This window comes from Uloborus diversus, chromosome 6, assembly GCF_026930045.1.
Source record: "Uloborus diversus isolate 005 chromosome 6, Udiv.v.3.1, whole genome shotgun sequence".
NCBI classification, from domain to species: Eukaryota; Metazoa; Arthropoda; class Arachnida; order Araneae; family Uloboridae; genus Uloborus; species Uloborus diversus.
Window position 1 is genome coordinate 22,761,483 of NC_072736.1, and position 19,092 is coordinate 22,780,574.

The 19,092-nt window shown below is 33.2% G+C and overlaps 1 protein-coding gene across 1 annotated transcript in view; it reads right to left on the bottom strand.

Annotated features, from left to right (window-relative positions):
* The window catches only part of LOC129224620 (neuroglian-like), a 309,219-nt gene that overhangs the window by 241,862 nt on the left and 48,265 nt on the right, over positions 1–19,092 (bottom strand). The window contains exon 2 of the mRNA XM_054859104.1: positions 13,248–13,330. The gene's annotated coding sequence lies outside the window, so the exon portion shown is untranslated. The remainder of the gene's footprint in view (positions 1–13,247; positions 13,331–19,092) is intronic.

Below are 19,092 nucleotides of genomic sequence, written 5' to 3' on the forward strand. Positions count from 1 at the left end.
CTTATCTGTAAGAGTAGTTACAATAGCAGCAAATTAGAGGTGTTTTCAAAGAAACTGGAGGAAAACTGAGAAACGGAAAAGTAATTTAAATAGAAGCTGAAGTACAATTCAAAGGGAGTAATTATCTCAATACGTAAGTAGAATTAAAGCGCAATTAAAGCGTAAGAAAAAAAATTTAAAAAAGTAAATGGAGTACGAAATGCAAATGAAAATAATAGTAGCTTTTGTTTTTCTACAAGACATAGTTTAATGGATTTTTTTTTTTTTTTTTTTTTTTAATAAAAGCATTTTGAAACACTTTTTTTTTTTTTTTTTGAATAGAACAAAGTAAAAGTATCAAAATTCATAAGAAATAGATAAATCCCTTTACGTTAAAAAATAAAAGTGGTCAAAAGTAGACAACTTTTAAAAACAAAAAAGAAAAAAAAAAGAAGGGGCAGCTATTACATTAATCCAGCACTTAATTTATTATATTTATATTCTTTTATTAGCTCTTAATTTAATCCAACGACTTAACAGTTTCATTTAAAAAAAACACATATTATTATATTATGATCAATTTTGCATAACTATTGATTATTTTATTTAAAATTAATGGTAAAAACATGTTATTAATGCATATTAATTCGTGGTAATTTTCTGTTGCGGAGAAGATCAAGAATTTTTACTTAAAGTTAGCTTTTTTCTGCAGAAGGATCTATACCGGAAAGAACACTTTACAGTGTTCTTTCCAGTAAGATGAGCAACTCCACGGAGGTAATAGGCGCTAACATTAGTAACAAAACTAAATTTTAATTTCTCATGCTTTTTTCTGAAAAAAAAATGTTTCAAATCATTTTTTAACATTTTTCCAACTGTCTTTTCGGTACATGGTAACAGTCGTTTTGACTGTTAAATTGATAATAATTAAACTAAGGGTTTGGGGCAAACCCTTAGTATTTTAACATGCATTACCAATTCTAATACAATAGTTTATCTACTTGTAGGGACTGTTAAAACCAACAATAAACACACCTCCTCACCAGAAAATAAATTCTGGCTGAGCCAGTGATAACGGATAAAACAGAATAATTAAAAAAACTAAAATAGTAGAGTGTAAACTAAACCATTTACAGAAGCAGTCATTTCGGCGTAACGTCAAACAGTGCAGTGGGAGAAAGATATTAATTATTACTAATGACACAGAATCTCCATTTCCGATGGAAGGGGAAGGAGGTTAGAAAAAGGGTAGCCAAAAAACGGTTCAGAAAAACTTGTTTCTGTTCGCTTTAATTCATTTTTCATTCCGGCTGCGCCTCGAGACTACCTCACCACGCAAAAGCGTGACACGTTCCGGTGGTCACGTGACAGAACAATACCTCCCAGCACACAGTGAAAGTGGAAGTGCGCGGATGTGCATTGTGTGCCCTTCTCTCTTTTTTTCCCCCTTCTTTTTCAAGTTAGGGTTACAGCACTGTAAAATAAACAAATCGAAACGCGACTCAGCTTGATCGAAAATATTTGAAGAAACCAGGGAATAGAAATAATAATTAATAAAAACATTTCGAAGAAAATGATGTTGATTCAGTATAATTTACATGAAGTTTTTTTACTACTAAGGATTTGTTTTTTTTTTTTTTTTTTTTCTTTTTCTTTTTAGTTGTAACATTCTGCATGTCATTAAACGTTTTTGCATTTTTTAAACTCATTCGAAAGATATTTTACTCTACGGGAAATCTTACGTTTTTTTGTTCGAGTTAATTTATGATAATTTTCAGATTATTAAAATGGAAAAGCAAGTTAAGAAATATTAGTATTTTCGTAGTCGTCGTCTTTTTTTTTTTTTTTTTTTTTTTAAATCAAGGATCAAATCAAAGCTGCTGAGTCAAAGTAAAAGTCGGACTGATTTTGGGGTAAAAAAGTCGGAGTCGGAGGCTTGAAAATTAAGGGATTCAGGGTCTGCCATTTTCCCTTCAACTGCGAAGCCCTGGTTCTAAGGCTGCAAAAGCTGCTCGTGACATTTGCGTTGTGTATAGAGAGGGTGCCGTAGGTGAAAAAAACCGCTCATGATTGTTATTCAAAGTTTCAAAACGGAAAGTTTGACCACAAAGACGCAGTTTGAGTTCGACTGAGATTGGCCGTACAGTTGAGTTCGACTAAGATTGGCCGTACAGTTGCGTTCGACTAAGATTGGCCGTACAGTTGAGTTCGACTAAGATTGGCCGTACAGTTGAGTTCGACTAAGCCTGGCCATACAGTTGAGTTCGACAAAAAGCAGTAAAATAATGGAGTTTTGAGCAAAAATTTCAGTCAAACGCAAGTGAACTGGTAAGAAAGAAAAAAAAACTTTTTTTTTTTTTAAACGACGGGAACCTAGTTGCCAACTCAACTAAGCTTGCAAAGATGAAATTAATAGATCGTCTTCTTCAAGGCTTAATTTCTACCAAAAGTAGGGCAAAAGTCCAGTAGTCCCCACAACTTATTTTTATGTATAAATAGTCTGAATTCTGCCTAAAATGTTAAAATTTCAATAAAATTGAAAATAAATTTAGGAGCTCAGCTGCCATGAATATCTTAGCAAACTAAGCCCTAACCTAAATCAGGAAGGAAATGAAAACTAATAGAACGTCCTTCTAAGAAAGCTCCAGCGTCTAGATTCCTAACTTATGCACAGACATTACGGAGATAGGCGTGCTATATGGTTATCAACTATGAAGCACGATTTTAGTGTACAGTTAAATACCAAGACTAATACAAAATATGCTGCGCAAAGCTCGCAAGGAAAATGTTCACTCAGATTCAAAAACATTTCCAGCTATGAAAGCTGCCGTCCCAAATTTTAAACTTTGTCACATATTTGATATACACAATGATAGTACCTCTCAATATCTTGAAGTCCGAAGGTATCGGCAAAAACCTTCCAGAAATTGGTAGTTCGAGTTTTGGGAAGTTCCCAGAGCCTTCTCTAGAGTTTGTGACCCAAAGAAAACCGCGAGACAAAGGAATGTTCGAGTTATAAGGCTTCTAGTTATCAAGAGTTGACTGATAATTATCATTATTATTAATTATTACTTGTTATCTATTTCCCCAGGGAGAAATTTTGACTGTTCTAGAGGTCTGTATACCATTTTCCCATCATTTTGTTCGAATAATAAATGGGTTGCGTTTTGCTCCATTAAAAAAAAAATAAGAAAAGAAAGAAAAGAAATTTGTAAAGAAAACATTGTGTTGGTTTACATACGACGAAAAATGCGCAAAACAATGTAAGTCTGCCCACGTTATCTTTCTATAAAAATAATATCTAATATTTTTCAAATCACGAAAAGAACTTCGAAAGTCAATCACGATTGAACAGCCCAATAAAACCGCCTGCACTTCCCGGATTTAAGGTGTTTGCCCAATGACAAAGCGTAACGGACTTCGTTTCTGCAAATACAATCTAGTGCTCGGTGAAAGAGTCTTTTGTTCAAAAATTTATTTCAGATTGGATCGGATTTTAATGAAAACTCAAGGTGTTCAGCTGCAGCGACCGATGTCACATCCTTGTGTTTACAACCTTCAACGATGTTTCATTTTGATCTATTCAGAAGATATTGTTCTATCATCGAACCGATGGAAAGGTTTACATCTAGTTTTCAGATAGAAACATCGCCACTGTCATCGTTCACTGCTTCTTCTTCAAAAGTTTAAATCATGCTGCAATTTAAATGCTTGTAAATGTCTCAAAACGTTTCATTCTAGGAAGCTCTAGCCATTTTGTTCTTATTAGAAATATGTTCACAGAAACAACTTCACAAATTGCGGAAGAATATAACAAATGAACTAAGAACATTTTCCCTGCAAGATAGATGTGCATTTTATTTAGAGACTTATTCCAGTCACCATACGGAATCATTCCACTCCGGATTGTCATCGTAACTCCTCCCTCAAACCGTCTCCGCATAGAAATTCAGCAAATCCGAGACGGTTTGAGGAGTTATTGACGTCAGTCCGAAGCAGAATACTACCGACTTTTTCTGGAATAGGGTCCTTATTATTTCCTAGCAGCTAGCCAATTTTGGTGAAAAACTGCGAAACATGATCGAACTACACCTAACTAAGTGTTTTTCGTCACGCTCACAATTTACAGCAAAAAATAAATAAAAAAGGAAGCACATAGTAGTCATTTTTCAATTATTTATGTGTTTGACTTCCATACACTACTGTTCATTTATACTGCCGTGGAAAGGTAAAGAGCAATACCTGTAGAAATAAGTTTTTGAAATACTTGAAAAAATGCGTTTTGGATTCCATACAAAACAATAGGGAAATGTTGGATTATGACGTTTTTTTTCTCGCTTTATCTTCAGTGTTATAAATAAGCAAGCTTGCACAATAAAGCTGTAGTACACTAGATGTCAAAGGTGAAAAAAAAAAAAAAAAAAAAAAAATTGCAGATACTGTCCTTTAGCTTCCCAGGACAGTATTGTCCATGGGCCACGACAGAAATATCTGTTGGTGTGGGTGTGAAAGAGCTGTATTTTTTTCTAATGAACGTCTCTTCAGAATTGAAATATTGTAAAAAACATTTAAAATTCGACAAAGAACTTCACCAAACAATTACGAAACTGTTTCATTTTTAGGAATAAAATTTCACATGGAGGACAGAAAAGAGCATTTTCCTATCAGTACTTAACACAGACGTCAAAATTGCAACATACCCCTCACAAATTTTAAAAGAGGGAGAAATGAGGTAGGGAGCATCAGCACTCGATAAATCAGAAAAGCATTCCAGTGGCTTCTTTAGCCCAAAAGGAATGCTGCGGGAACGTGACTTCTTGGGAGTTACAACACACCGGGTTTAAAAATATTCCGCGCTAGTGATACGATGCCACGTGATGTGTGAAGAAGTTGTAATGATTCCCGCAACGAGTTCACGGAGTAACTAGGGAAGCATTTGCTCGGATGGGGGGGGGAGCGTCTTGGAGACATTCGATGAGCCGTAAAATGGCAGGAAAAGCGGGATGAGCTTTTGTGGTGGTGTTTAATGAATCAGTTCAGCACGCGAAATTCATATTTAAGCGGCGTAAAATCACTAATTGAAATTTAATGAAAAGTTAGTTTAATAAGAACAGTTTTCGGAAATACACCACAAAAATCGCTTAAGAAAACTGTTCGAAACAAATTACTAGTTTTTAAAAAATAAGACGAAATTACAACTAGCCTTTGGCGTGGTTAAACTACTTTAGTCTTAATTCAATTGTTAGCTTTTTTTTTAATTTCTCTCTCCTTCTCAAGATATTTTTAGAAAAAGAGAAAAATAGGTATTCTAGGTCAGAGTTTCTTAAATTGTATTCCGTGGAGCCCCAGGATTCTATGGTAATCATTCAAGAATTCTCTCTATTAATTCAAATAAATAACTTTAAAAAAACCGATAAAAATACGATTTGAGTGAAGAGTTTAACCATTCTTTTTTCCAAATATACAGCATAGAAAACGGCAAAATAAATTGTAGATTAAAAACCATTTTCTTGCCAACGTACTGTCCATCCTTCGACAATGCTAGTACAAAACATGAAACTTTTATTGAAATGACACTTGATTCATTTTTACAACTGAAATTCCAACTCATGCCGTGTTTGGAATTTGATGCAGTTTAAAATATGAACACACTCAATTCTCACTAAAGTCTATGCTGGGACGTTTTACAATTTAAATATATATATATATATGTGTGAAACAGGGCCCTCAATTTAAGTGTCTATAAATGTAAATACCGTGAAACCAGTGTAAGTTGACCACTTGCGGTGCACTACTTTAGTGGTCAACTTAAGCAGGTGGTCAACTTATAGAGGTTGAATTATATGATAAGATTTAATTCTGTGCCTGAAAATAGTGATCAACTTAGACAGGTGGTCAACTTTACAGGTTTTACTGTAAAGCTAAACCTGACATGAGACTTCAACTTTCATCTACAAAGCCTTCTATTAAGAAAATCTACGATAGTAAAATAAATACCACTGATGTCGTTAAACTTGAAAATTTTGTTGCTTGTTGAAAAACTTGAAAGGTTTGCCCTACCTATAGCAATTTAAAGCTATTTTACGAAGTTTTAGGTTAATTTTTTAAGGTATTTTTTTTGAAGCGAATACATATCTTTTGGAATAGTTTTTATTCTTATATTAAGTAAATTACTTTCAGAATTGTATTCAAACAATACAACTTAAAGAAAAACCAGGGATTAAATGAAAAAAAAAAGACATTGAATAAATGCCTCTTATCGAAAAAATTAAGGAATGCGATTCTAGGTAGTGTTAAAATTTAACCATTTCACGAACAAACATCACTAAGATAAAACAGACTAATGAAAACATACACAGCGAACTGCCAAACCAATGATCAAGATCCAAACCAATAATGCAGTCTCCGTGAAAACTTTTATGCAGATGTTATTGCGTAGTGACAACAGAACTCGCAGATGTATAAGACTACTTCTTTCTCTTTGCGCAAGGTGGGGAAGCGGTCGTTTGTCATTCGGAGAGAGCCGAGGGGGTTACGACTGTCAAAAAGCGGGAGCGATCAGGAGGAAAGAGAGAATGGATGAATTCCAAAACCCATTCCTCTGTTTTCTTGGGAGAGGGTTGAGGAAGGTGCAGCTGCGATGGCCGAAAAGGTGGAGTAAATATGAACTTTCTCCTGAGGAATTTACAGGAACGGGAGATTTCTAATTAATGCCGAATTGTTGAACGTGGGATTGGTTTTAAAACTAATATCTTAAAGTGCTACCGGAAGAAAAATTATTTCGGGGTAATATTCTAACAGTTAACATTCTCAGGGGTCTGTCCAGGATTTTTCACAGGTTCCGATTTTAGTGAATTTAAATAAAAAAAAAATCTGTGAAATATTAAATCTTTTTGTGAAATTTCAAAATGAAAATCAAAACCAATAAAGATTAGATTTCTGGTTTGCGAACTCATTTATTAAAAATGAATCCATTAAAGGTCTGATTTGGTCAATCGAAATTTTGTAAAGGGTTCTTTTTAACTAATTAGAATTTTGTGAAGGGTAAGTTGTAACTAATTGGAATTTTGTGAAGGGTCCATATTAACTAATTAGATTTTTGTGAAGGATCCTTAAAAGGACCTACATTTCCTCTGGCCAGACTTCTGATTCTTGCTCGCTGCCTTACACCAGGGAATCAATCTTACAGGTAATGTGTCCCCCTTTGTAGATATATGCAAAACCATGCTAGTTGATGAGTGAAAAGTTGGCTAAAACTCGACCATGGGATAGTCAATTAAAACTATCTAGTGAATACCTGTTTTAAGAATCTATAGGTATCAATTTTTGAATATAAATCTTTCGTTCGAATTTCGTCTGTGTAAGGACCATGGTGACGTCATCACTCAGTGACTCTGACTCACGACATGATCGATAAAAACAATTTTCGTCGATGAAGAGTGAATCTGATCATAGTATTCTTCTGATAAGCCCTAAGGAGAACCAAAATAGCTGTACAGTGAAAAGTTGGCTAAAAGTCAACCATGTGATAGGTAACGAAAACGATATCATGAAAATTTGCTTTTAGATTAGAGAAACTCTGGATATCAAACATAAAGATTAAATAAAAATGTATTTTTGTCCTAGACAAAATTTAATGTATCATTGAAGTAGAAAATGGAAGGATGAGCGAAGACGAGGACAAATATTAGGACGATGATGAAACTAAGTTTCTCACCCGGAGCGCAAATGAAAGTTTGTTTCTCAAAGGAGACGAAAATTTAGTTTCTCAAAAAGGGCCATGACAAAATTCGTTTTCTTAATTGGAAAGAATAAAAAGAAGTTTCTCTCTCAAAAGGAGAGAAGGGGATGATAGAAGGTGGGATTAAAAAAATTTAATTTGAAAGAAAGCAATGACAAAATTTAGCTTCTAGAAAGTGATTTTGAATAAATTTAATTTTATAAAAGGTGCGATGACAAAATTGTATTACTCCAGAAGATATGTCGAGGATCACTTCCCTTACTATTATAAAATAGCGTTTAGCTTCTCTAAGACGCTACAACAAAATTGAAAACTTCAAAGGAAAAGGAGGATTATTAAATAAATTTCTTTTTCCCCAAGAGCGGGAAAAAAATAAACCAGGATACCAAAACGAGCGATGAAACTTATACGAAACACGGACTTCATAGCTCTGACCCGAATGCAGGAAAATCGTTTACTTTTAATAGACATTTTAAAGACTGCTTTATTTTCGAAAAATAAAATCGTTTATTGATTTAATGCCACATTTCGCGTTTATGTTTTAATCTTACGTGAAAATTATATTTTGTGATATTTGTGTACAAAGAAAAAACAAATAACTTCAACTGGCACATCGCTGACTGAATGGAACGATGTAAGATACCAAGAGTCACACTCCTTAAACTTTAAGAGCAATTCTTTTCTTCAATGGAAATCTAAAAAACTTTTTCTTCGGCCTTCTAGCATAAAGTATTTGCATTTTGTTTCGAATAATTACATTATTATTAATATAATAATGTAATGTAATTAGGTTAGATAAATGTAAATCCAAGTTGCTTATAACGAACCCTGATTTAACGAGAACCTGGATTTAGCGAGTAAATCTGAAATACGTGGTTGGTACAATGATAAGTCTATGGGAGCATAACTCGCTTTTAACAAGCAAAATCCGTTTAAAGCGAGCAATATTTTCGTCATTCATAAAATTTCTATTTTCCAGCTCAGCTTACAATTTTTTGGAGAATTTTCTTCAAAATTCCAAAGTCAACCAAAGTTAGTGATAAACTATAACTCCTGAGAACGGCGATGACAGTCCTTTTTATTTCCTTTTACAAAAAAGGAAGTATTGTATTCGCGAAAAAATTTTCACTCAAAAATCGACCTTAATTTCCATTTTGCTCACCCCCGAATGAATGTTGAGTTTGTTTTTCGACTCGATCACACGTGGATAAGTGCCTAAGAAGGCATAGACACGCGAAATATCCATTTTGACGATTCCCGAGTTAGTTACAACGAGTTTTCTCGTGACGTCTGTATGTACGTATATATGTGCGTATGTGCGGAACGGTATGTCATAGAAATTTGAAATTTGGTACGTAGACTCCTAGTGAGGTATAGTTGTGCACTTCCCCTTTTGGTTGCATTCGAGTGTTTCTAAGGGAGTCTTTTCCCGACTTTTTGGTTGGAATCAATGTTAATTTCGATGTAAACTCAAGTGGTGTTACAATTTCGCGGACACTTGGCGATATATCGCCAGTCTTTTTATCGCCAAGTTTTGTAGCCAACTTGGCGACAAATTTGGCGATTTTTCTTTTAAATTTTGGTTTCAAATTGGCCACTGTTGGTGATATTTAGAGAGTAAACTATTGAATCACATTAAAATTACCAATACTGGGAAAATGACATTAAATTGGAGTAAAAGGAATCCATGTGAGGCACACATCAGCTCGTTTTAATTTGTGAAGTAAAGAAACATTTAAGAATTATGTGTGTATTCCTCAAAAACAATAACATAAGAGACATTCAGGCAGTTCAAAGCATTGTAACCAACTTCTTTGGTTCTGCACAGTGATTAAAAAGAAGAAAAAAAGCAACTATGATGAATTTTTAATATTTTTTTTTCATGAACTCGTTTTTTACGAGCACTCGGTTATTGCGAGCAAATACCGCGGTCTCTTTTCGTTCGTTATAAGCGAGTTCGACTGTATAGCTATTTTTTTAAATGTAAAAATAGTTATTTCAAATTATGTCAGACAAAATACGAGTATAATCATTTCAAATATAGACAAATATAATTGTTTCGGATTAAAGCACATATAATTATTTCGGATAAAATGCAAACCAAATTGATTAAAAAAAGGAGGAATATAATTATTTCAGGTAAATAAATACAATTATTTAAAATAAATGAAATATATATATATATATATATATATATATATATATATGATTTTTTTTTCCAGGTAAGACTTGTGAACACATTTTTTCCGTAAGATGTAAATATAATTCTTTCAGATGAAATATGAATATAATTATTTCAGCAAAAATGTAAATACATTTTTTTTCAGATAAATGTAAATAAAAATTTTTTCCTATTATGTGAGTTTGTTATTTTAGATAGATTAAACGATATTTACTTCAAAAAAGTTAAGTAAAATTAAATCAGAATAAATACGAATTTAAATATATTGACTAAAATGTGAATAACTATTTTGGACAAAATGTAAATGCAACTTCGAACTGAAACTTAAGCAATCAAATAAACTGCAATTGCATAAATTAAGAGTACCGATTGATAAAAGAAATTATATAATTATAAATTCCGACACATGAAAAATGCAGAGATAATCGAGGAAGAAAATGCAAATCCTTATCTTAAAATGCTCAAAAATATACATACTGCAACAGAAAATATGGATTCCATTCTTCAAGAAATGGAGTTCCATTCGCAATACGCAAATGAAAAAAATGGGGTACATTTAGAATGAAACATTTTTGAAAGTGAGAAATGAAAAGAAATACCTTTACATGCAACTTTCCTTCAATTCATTACTGACAAAAGCAACTGAAGAAAGAAAGCGGGAAAATTTATTTTTTCGAAAAATAGTCTTAGAGCCTAGCGGGGGAAAAAAATGTTTTAAGTAAAACGCTCCAACGTGTTTTTTGCGCCTTAAAATTGGAAAAAAAAAAGGAAGAAGAGGCATGGATTTAGAACGATTTCGAATGCTACTTAGTTCAGCTTCGAATGTTTTGAGATGAAAAAATTTAAATACGTGATAAAATTCGTTGATAGCGTTCTTAGATCAATATCTACATTCTTTCTGTAACGATTTAGTAGGTGATGCACATTTTTTGAATTTAAATATTTCTTGTAGGTCGAAGAGACTTCCTCTTTCTTCTCTTTCTCTTACAATGCTTCGAATGATATATTTTATAAATAAAGTACAGAGCAGAGCGCATTTGCTAAATCTCATTAATCAGAACTCATTTCGCGACATAATAAAATGATTATTTTGTTTATTTGTAATTATCTGGATAACTTTTTCGGAGCTACTTACTAGGCAATTTTTTATATATTCATGTTTAAAAAATGATTTATGGATGTTCCATCTTAAAATCGTAAAACACAGTGAAAAAAAAAAGGTTACTTATGCTAAATGAGGCGTTACAACGTTGTGATGAATTAGTTGCATGAGCAATACAACATTGCCTGTTACCATTGAAAAAAATATTGTATTCACGTGCAATAATATTGCATTCACATATTTACAATATTACAGCCGCGTATTTACAATATTGTATTACAAACAACACAGCAATGCATTCAAGTATTTCGGCATTACAAAAAACCTCCTTTTCAATGCAAAAAAAAAAGAGTTTTGAGGTGCAAACAGCCATCAGAATGAAAACTGCAAATGCGTACACCGGTTCTAAAGCTATAAGAAAACATTTCCTCTATATCAATAAGGGAAACCTCTATTCAGGACGCAAACAGAAGTCAAATTTGAAGGTTTTTTTTTTTTTTTTTTTTTTGTGGCTGTTACTAGCGACCTCTCAAATCTACACCTCTTACAAAATGAATACACTAATTTCTTGAAAATAAATCATTAAAGACTTTTTAAATCAAGATTTTTTATTTATTTATTTAAGAGAGCAACAAACAGTAAAACAATAACGAAATTTTAAAACTCTATTAAGCTTGAAAAAAAATCGAGTAATTTGAAATTTTAATGCTTCAACGTAACTTGCTTGATCAATACAATTATTTTTTTCAGTTTAAAAAATACAAAAATCAAATCAAAGTTCATAACCCAACGTTAAAAAAACAACTTCACTTTCTTAAGAAGCCTGAGTTTTTTCATTTCTGATGATTTTCTTGGGATCGTACTGATAATATTAAAAGGAAAAATTCAATTTCCAATTTCATTGAAACTCCCAAACCAATTTCACGGCAAACTCTCGCCAAAGCATTTTCTAACAAAGAGGACCGTTTTCGCAACTTAAAAGTATATTTATAGCCATTACTAGCACTTTTATGAACAACTGTGAAATGCTCGATGTAACTCCTCGCAAACATTATTATTTCCTTCAGAAAAAAATATTTATATGCACAGGATGTTAAAGAATAATGTACGTCCCCAATTCATGTCATGTTGTCCAGTGGCGTACCCAGGGGGTGGGCTGATAGGGCTACAGCCCCTCCCCCCCCCCCCGAAATTTTCAAAATTAATTACAAAAATTATAATAAAGAACAAGTTTTTTTTTTTTTATGATGTATTTTTGAAATCTTACATTCGTATTGGTATCAGAAAAGCGATACATGAACTTTTCTTAGCTACAGTTCATAAGTATCCCCCCCCCCCCAGCTCAAAGACTTTCGAGCTCAGCCCCCCCCCCCCCCCCCCCCCGACTGATGTGTCTGCGTACGCCGCTGATGTTGTCCAATGTATTTAATCCTATGTAAGGTGAATTTTCATTTTTCTAATTTTTGTATTTCCAAAATAGTTTTTTGACTCTGGGACTGAAATATTAGCTTGTGTTGTCAGTACCAGCAATCTTAGAGCAGTCATATTCTAACACTGCAGTTGGGATAAACTTAACCTGGCAGCGTAATGTTGCAATTAGGATATGCAAAGCCTTCACAATGCTGCTATAGGTTCGGTTTGACCAAATTATAGTCACATTGATCAACATAAGAACAACGTTACTATGGTGAAATATAACGAAATTTGAGACGACATCAAAGCATGGTCGTGCACAGGGGGTGTGCGGGAGAAGGGACACCTGTTAGCCCAGCCCCAAGCCTGAAGGGGGCCCGAGATTTTCAAAAAGAGAGGTGAAATCTATGTGGGACGTAAGGGCAAACAATGTGGAGGGGGACCCGTAAAAGTTATTTGTGACGGGCCCCAAAATTTCAGTGCAGGCCTCTGGATCAGAGTCGCAGAACTGGTGATAATTGATAGAAAACGCTTCACAGGAAAAATAATAAGCAACAAAATTTTTAGAAGACTGCGTAAACTTTCCTAAAAAATAACCCAGATTTTGCATATCCAATGGTTCATAATCAACAACATTAGAATATCAATGAAAAACCCCCTTAGTAGAATAATCAAAACCAAAAAAGAAATTTGTTTAACAAATGCATAAGTGTAAGCAAAAATATCAAAACCTAAACCCTCCTTTTCTAGACCCGTTGATAATTTTTCAATGTCATAGAGAATTATTCACTCAAAAAAGAGAAAACAATTACAATAAAAATGAATCATACCTTTTGTTTAAATTACACAGCACCATACGTTACACTTTTTGGCAAACGCACTGAATAGTTCCAGCTTGATTTAGTATATTATCCTGAAAAAAAAAAGGACAAAAATTAGAGCAAAAAAACGGAATCGCTGCAATAAAGAAGACGAATTACGTTATACGAGGCGTTATTGATCTTTCCGGGCCACTTTGTACATTCTACTTGTTTTGAAACTATGGCAACAAGATTTTCGGAAAAGATTGTTTTTGGCTTTATTTCAGGAGATAATCATTGCAAAAAATGCAGTCCGAAAATTAATTTGTTTAGAGCTTTACTGCATAACCTTGGTTTTGATCCGGTTTTAAACGGGAAACAGTAGTTGCGGTCTCAATGTAAATTTAGTCCGAAGCATTTTTGTCACGATTAAGAGGAAATGGGGTAAGAAGTTTACAACAACGCTAAGTGCAATTCTGTAACCAACAACGAGAATAACTTTTTTCTTAATAAAACAACAATTTAAAACAAATATATATACATTTTTGTAGGGAAAAAAGATATTAAACAAAGCCATTCACGCAAAACAGAATGTAAATTTACGGAAACATGAAATAAACAATCATGTCAGAAAAAAAAAAAAGAATCGTTTAACACTAAAAACTAAATTTTCCTCAAGGGAAAAAATTTATGTTAGAATTTTTAAATGAACAGAACAAAAATATGGAATGCGTTAAATGATTTTTTTCTATCTCCAAAAAAAAAATTACTTTTTAGATGTAACGGAAATTTATCAAAAATTATAATGAAAACTTACATTTAAACACAGAGAGAGAGAGAGAGAGAGAAATCAACTACCAAAACTACTTTTAATATTTCAACAGCTTTTCTTACAATGAAATAAATGAATGTAAATAGTAGTACTTTTTAAAAAGGAAGAAAATAACAAATATAGTCTATAAAAAATAATAATTTAGCTTATGAGTATACTCCATTTATTTATTTATTTATTTCATTACTTATTTATTTGTTCACTTTTCTAGATTTGTCTTGATTTCATTTCGGATTCGACACACCCTTTAGTAACTCCTAATTCAACTCCATGGCCGTCAATTCTCATTACAAACAGAAAAGGCACGGCACCATTTCAAAACTGACCAGCATAGCCAAATGTACTGTCTTTTTTTTTTTTTTTTTTTTTTTGCAATAGCCGCAAAATTCTACTTTAGTTACACAATACAAAATAACTACTACAGAATACCCACAGAAAAAAACATTACCTTCGTAGTTTGTACATTTTTATTCTGCTTTGCTATCTTAAATTGATTTACACCAATTTCTCTTCGATTTGCTCCTTCAGTTAGTCTTACCCATCATCACTGCAAATATTACCATACAAAAAATATTAAGGTTTTTTAAAACCTTATTTTTTCATTTTATTACGAAAGCATTAAATCAAGATAGTCACTTGATTTATTCCAATACATACGGAAGTCTTTTGAATATTTAAATCACCACCGTCAAACCCTCCATTAAAATATTAATTGCATTACCGGTGTAAGTTTTTAGAACGTTTATTGCAACCTTTTTACAAGGGTTTTTTCACGAAGACACGAAAATTGAATCTGAAAGCATGCCTTAAAGTATAAAAAATCTTAAACAAAGGAAAAAACAACTCTCACTATCATTTCGCGTCATTTTCTCCCCATTTTAAAGATAATGCCACATTTTCAACCACTGTGCTTCCTGAGAGTGTCATTAGGGAGCGATTAAATTTCCGCGTTTGGCCTCAGGAAAGTATAACTTAAGAGACCCAGGAGAATGCGTACACTTTGCATATCGAGCTTCAGTTTTAAAAAACCCGCATTCGAAGGAAGTTAAAAGAACGAAATTTCCATCAGGCGTAAATATCGGTTTCAGAAGCATCCTCGGGCATATGCAATATTTGTGCCGCAACAAATGGATCTTTACAATTCTACCAGCAGTGATTGAACGCCAACGATACGCCTATATAAACAGTCGAGTCTCGATAAACTGAATCACAAATTCACAACAGTCCGAGGTTTCGTTTATTGGAGGTGCTTTAATTATATACAGTAAAACCTGTGAAGTTGACCACCTATCTTAAATTGACCGCTTTTTTCAGGCACGGAATCAGCCCTTATCATATAAATCATCCTTTGTAAGTTGATCACCTGTTTAATTTGACTACTAAAATAGTGCACCGCAAGTGGTCAACTTACACAGGTTTCACTGTACTAGAAAATCGCCCGTCAAAGTATGACGGGTGAAAATTGCTTCTACATTTGAACGAAGCAGTTGCCTAAGTTCATAATATTTTGATAGTTTAAATTTTAACCCTAATTCCAGTGGATTAACCCTAAACTCCAGTAGGTAGCGTTCATTGTTGACCATGTTTTTGTTTCTTAATTCCCCTGAAATAACAGTCTTACCAGTAAAATAGTTAAGTTACCGGATTCAGTTCAGCCCTGTCAAAATAAAGCATTTCCCTGCATGTCAAATATTACCAAAAATATTATTAAATTATCATGCCGTTACTCGAACATTCGCTATTATATATATATATATATATATATATATATATATATATATATATATATATATATATATATATATATGAGGGTAAGGTATTTTTTAATGGCTAAAAATGCTTTCTATTAAAAGCTGAAAATTGAAATCTTTTGCAATTGTAAAACTTCCTAAGCTACATACAATAGTGAGAAAAAGTATTCAGAGGTAAGTGTCTACAACATTCGCTAAGTGGCACGAAAAAAAAAGAAGTAAAATTAACATTGCTTTATCACAGAGAACGAATAAACAGCCCTATAAGAATTTTCAAGCATGGTTACTATGCATTTATGACGAACTGTTTTTGTGTCAGGCTCGAGGTACTTCCACTCACCCACCCAGGAGCTGATTTGAGTAAGGTTAACTTCGCACTGGGATTGAGACGGTAACTCATCCTAACTCATAGCCCAGGGCTCGAAAATATTGTGATATTTTCGAAAATATCCGATATTTTGATATATATCCGGTTTTTCAATCAGCACAAATTAAAGTCTTCAAAACAGTAAATGCAAGCATCCTCAAATCACTCTTTTTTTCTAATAATTTTACTACAATATGTAGACTTAAAAGAAAATTTTCCTTCACTATTTATATCTAATATTTCACTTGACATTTTATTCAAATTTAGCGTAGTTAATTTAGCATCAGCTGTTTTACTCATTTTTCTTCTGTTAGCTACTTTTACAAGGGTATATGATTCAGATATAAAAAATACGCATTAGTCGGTGCAAAGTCATAAGACATTTATTTAATTAGGCACTTTTAAGACAAATTAAAATTGCTACATTAATAATAATTTTATGAATGTAAAATAAAAAGGAATATTATATTACTTTGTTACATTAATGATGTATTAATACATCATGAAAATATAATACATAACTTTTTCTTTGTATTAAATGAACAATATTACTATGATCAATATAATTTTATATTGAAAATAACGTAGTTGAAAAAAATAATATCAAAAATATCAAAATATCATGATATTTTCAAAATAAATATCGGTATATATCGTGATAATATATATCATGACATATATCGACTGATATATATCGGCGAATACAGCTAATAAAATTTCCCTTATTACTGAATTTCCCAAGAAGAAAAAGATTCTCAAGATCAAGTTTCAAGTTATCGGAGCCGAACAACAATATAGTTATTATTATTATAATTGAGCAGTAAAGTAGAAAGAACAAACATGAAAATACTTGCTAAGGTGCTTCTTTTTTTCCCCCGGGAGAGAGAAAAAAACGTTATGGTTTTGTAAACGTCCATAGGTGCAATTTTCTAATCAATCCATGCAATTTAACCCCAGCGAACAAAGCGGTTCTCCTCTTACATAATCAAAGCTACTACGGTTTTGTCAATCTCCCCGACATATAATAAAATAAACTGTGAGAAAAAAACAGCAGGGGGGATGGATACAGCAGAAGCGCTTGCGCAACCTGACATCTGGCATCCCATGTCGGAAGAGCAGGAAACTAATGGAAAGGAGTCGACGCACCCCCGTCTCATCCCCACGACGGGCACGCGACTGACAGATGTTATCTTGAAGCAGGAGACACACACGAGCTCGAAGAGGCACTTCCGGGGATGCCACGGAAAATGCTACATATATTGGAACAGAAGCAGACGATTAGATTCTGTCACATGAGTAGAATAAACGACGGGATGGATCTATATGAAACATAAGATGACAGGTGAAGTCTGTAGACGGCAACCAGCTCCCGGGAAAATTAAGGCACGTCTCCATGATGGTATATCTCCATGAAGTTTTGATGTCTCAGTCGCCTGGGTGACTATAAACTATACGGTTTAATATCATATAGCATTTTGTAATTTACAACACTGATCCTCATACTTTTCACTAACTGCAAGGATCACTTGGTGCCCTTCCAAGTTCTAAGCGGACCACATACGGTAATAATATTTTCGCAATAATTTTTTTGGTGAAATAGGATAAATCCAAAAGCTTTCTTTAATAAATTTAATCTCAAATATAAAAACAATTATTAATTTTCACCAGCTGTTCGCGGACCACAAGAAAATTCCTCGTGGATCATAGGTTGAGACTCACTGATTAACATCACTGAAAAAGATAGTCGATCCACACTGATGCTTTTAATTATGGATCAGTGGTAGAATGTTTTTCTCAGCTACAAATAAAGAAGACATCACTTTTGCTGTAATAGCACAATTTTCAACTCATATGTAATTACACGACCATTATCAACATTTCAGAAAACTAAATCCAATAGTGGAGTTCGGTAATGATAAAAGGTCTAGTGTATATTACTCAGTTGGAGAAAAAATGGCTACCTTTAAAATATTTTTGCAAAATCTCAGATTCCAGCCTAATTCCCGAAGGATAACTGTTTATCGTGGCAATAGCAATTGTATAGTCGAATTTAATGCATGAAATAATCTTATAGCAATGTAGTTGAAAACAAAAAGGCAAAAATTTGAATTTGAATCATTGGCATCAATGAAATAAAAAAGCTGAGACAGTTCTACAGTAGCCACGCTTGAATCTTTTCTTTTGTATATATCAAAATTGAATGTTACTCATGTGGGATGTTTATAAAATTTCAAATACGTCATCTCATAATTTGTTAAATTTAGCACTGTTGAATAGGTACAAAGGGATGGAGTATTGAAAAAAAAAAGTCATGCTTGAAGCTCAAAAACAAAATTACCTTTGAAGCTAGGGGAAAAAATAAGTTTAATATCATATTTTAAAAATTCAATTCATCTTCTTTTAAAGTGAAAATTCACGCTTCCAATATCAATCTTTTACATAAATAGCAAAGAGGATTGCATTATTTACTCCGATCTAGCTAAAGACGACACTAAGCAACAAAAAACGAGTTCTCCAAAACTAAACAGCCCCATCGCAAAAAAAAGTAATCCCAACGGCAACTAACTCCTTTGTTCCTAATCGGACAACAGCAGACTCTTTCTCGATAAAAATCCATAGAGCACTTCCAAGGCACGATTCAAGAAACAAAGGCGATTTCACCATCGAACAGATACAGAAGATTCAAAAAGACCTCTTTTGGAAGAAGACGATCTCTTTCATAGCATGAATCATTCCCCTCTTTTCTAGATTCATATCTTCTCTATCCCTCATCTTTTCATGTAGAATTTCTCCCCCAAGTTTTCCCCTGTCAGAAGGGATTTCTTACTCTTTTTCTCCATTCTCGAGCATGCAGCTTCTGTATCCCCGCCCTTTCCAATAGATGCTTTGAGAGGTTTTTCTCCACCCGTGGTCAGAAGACTTTGT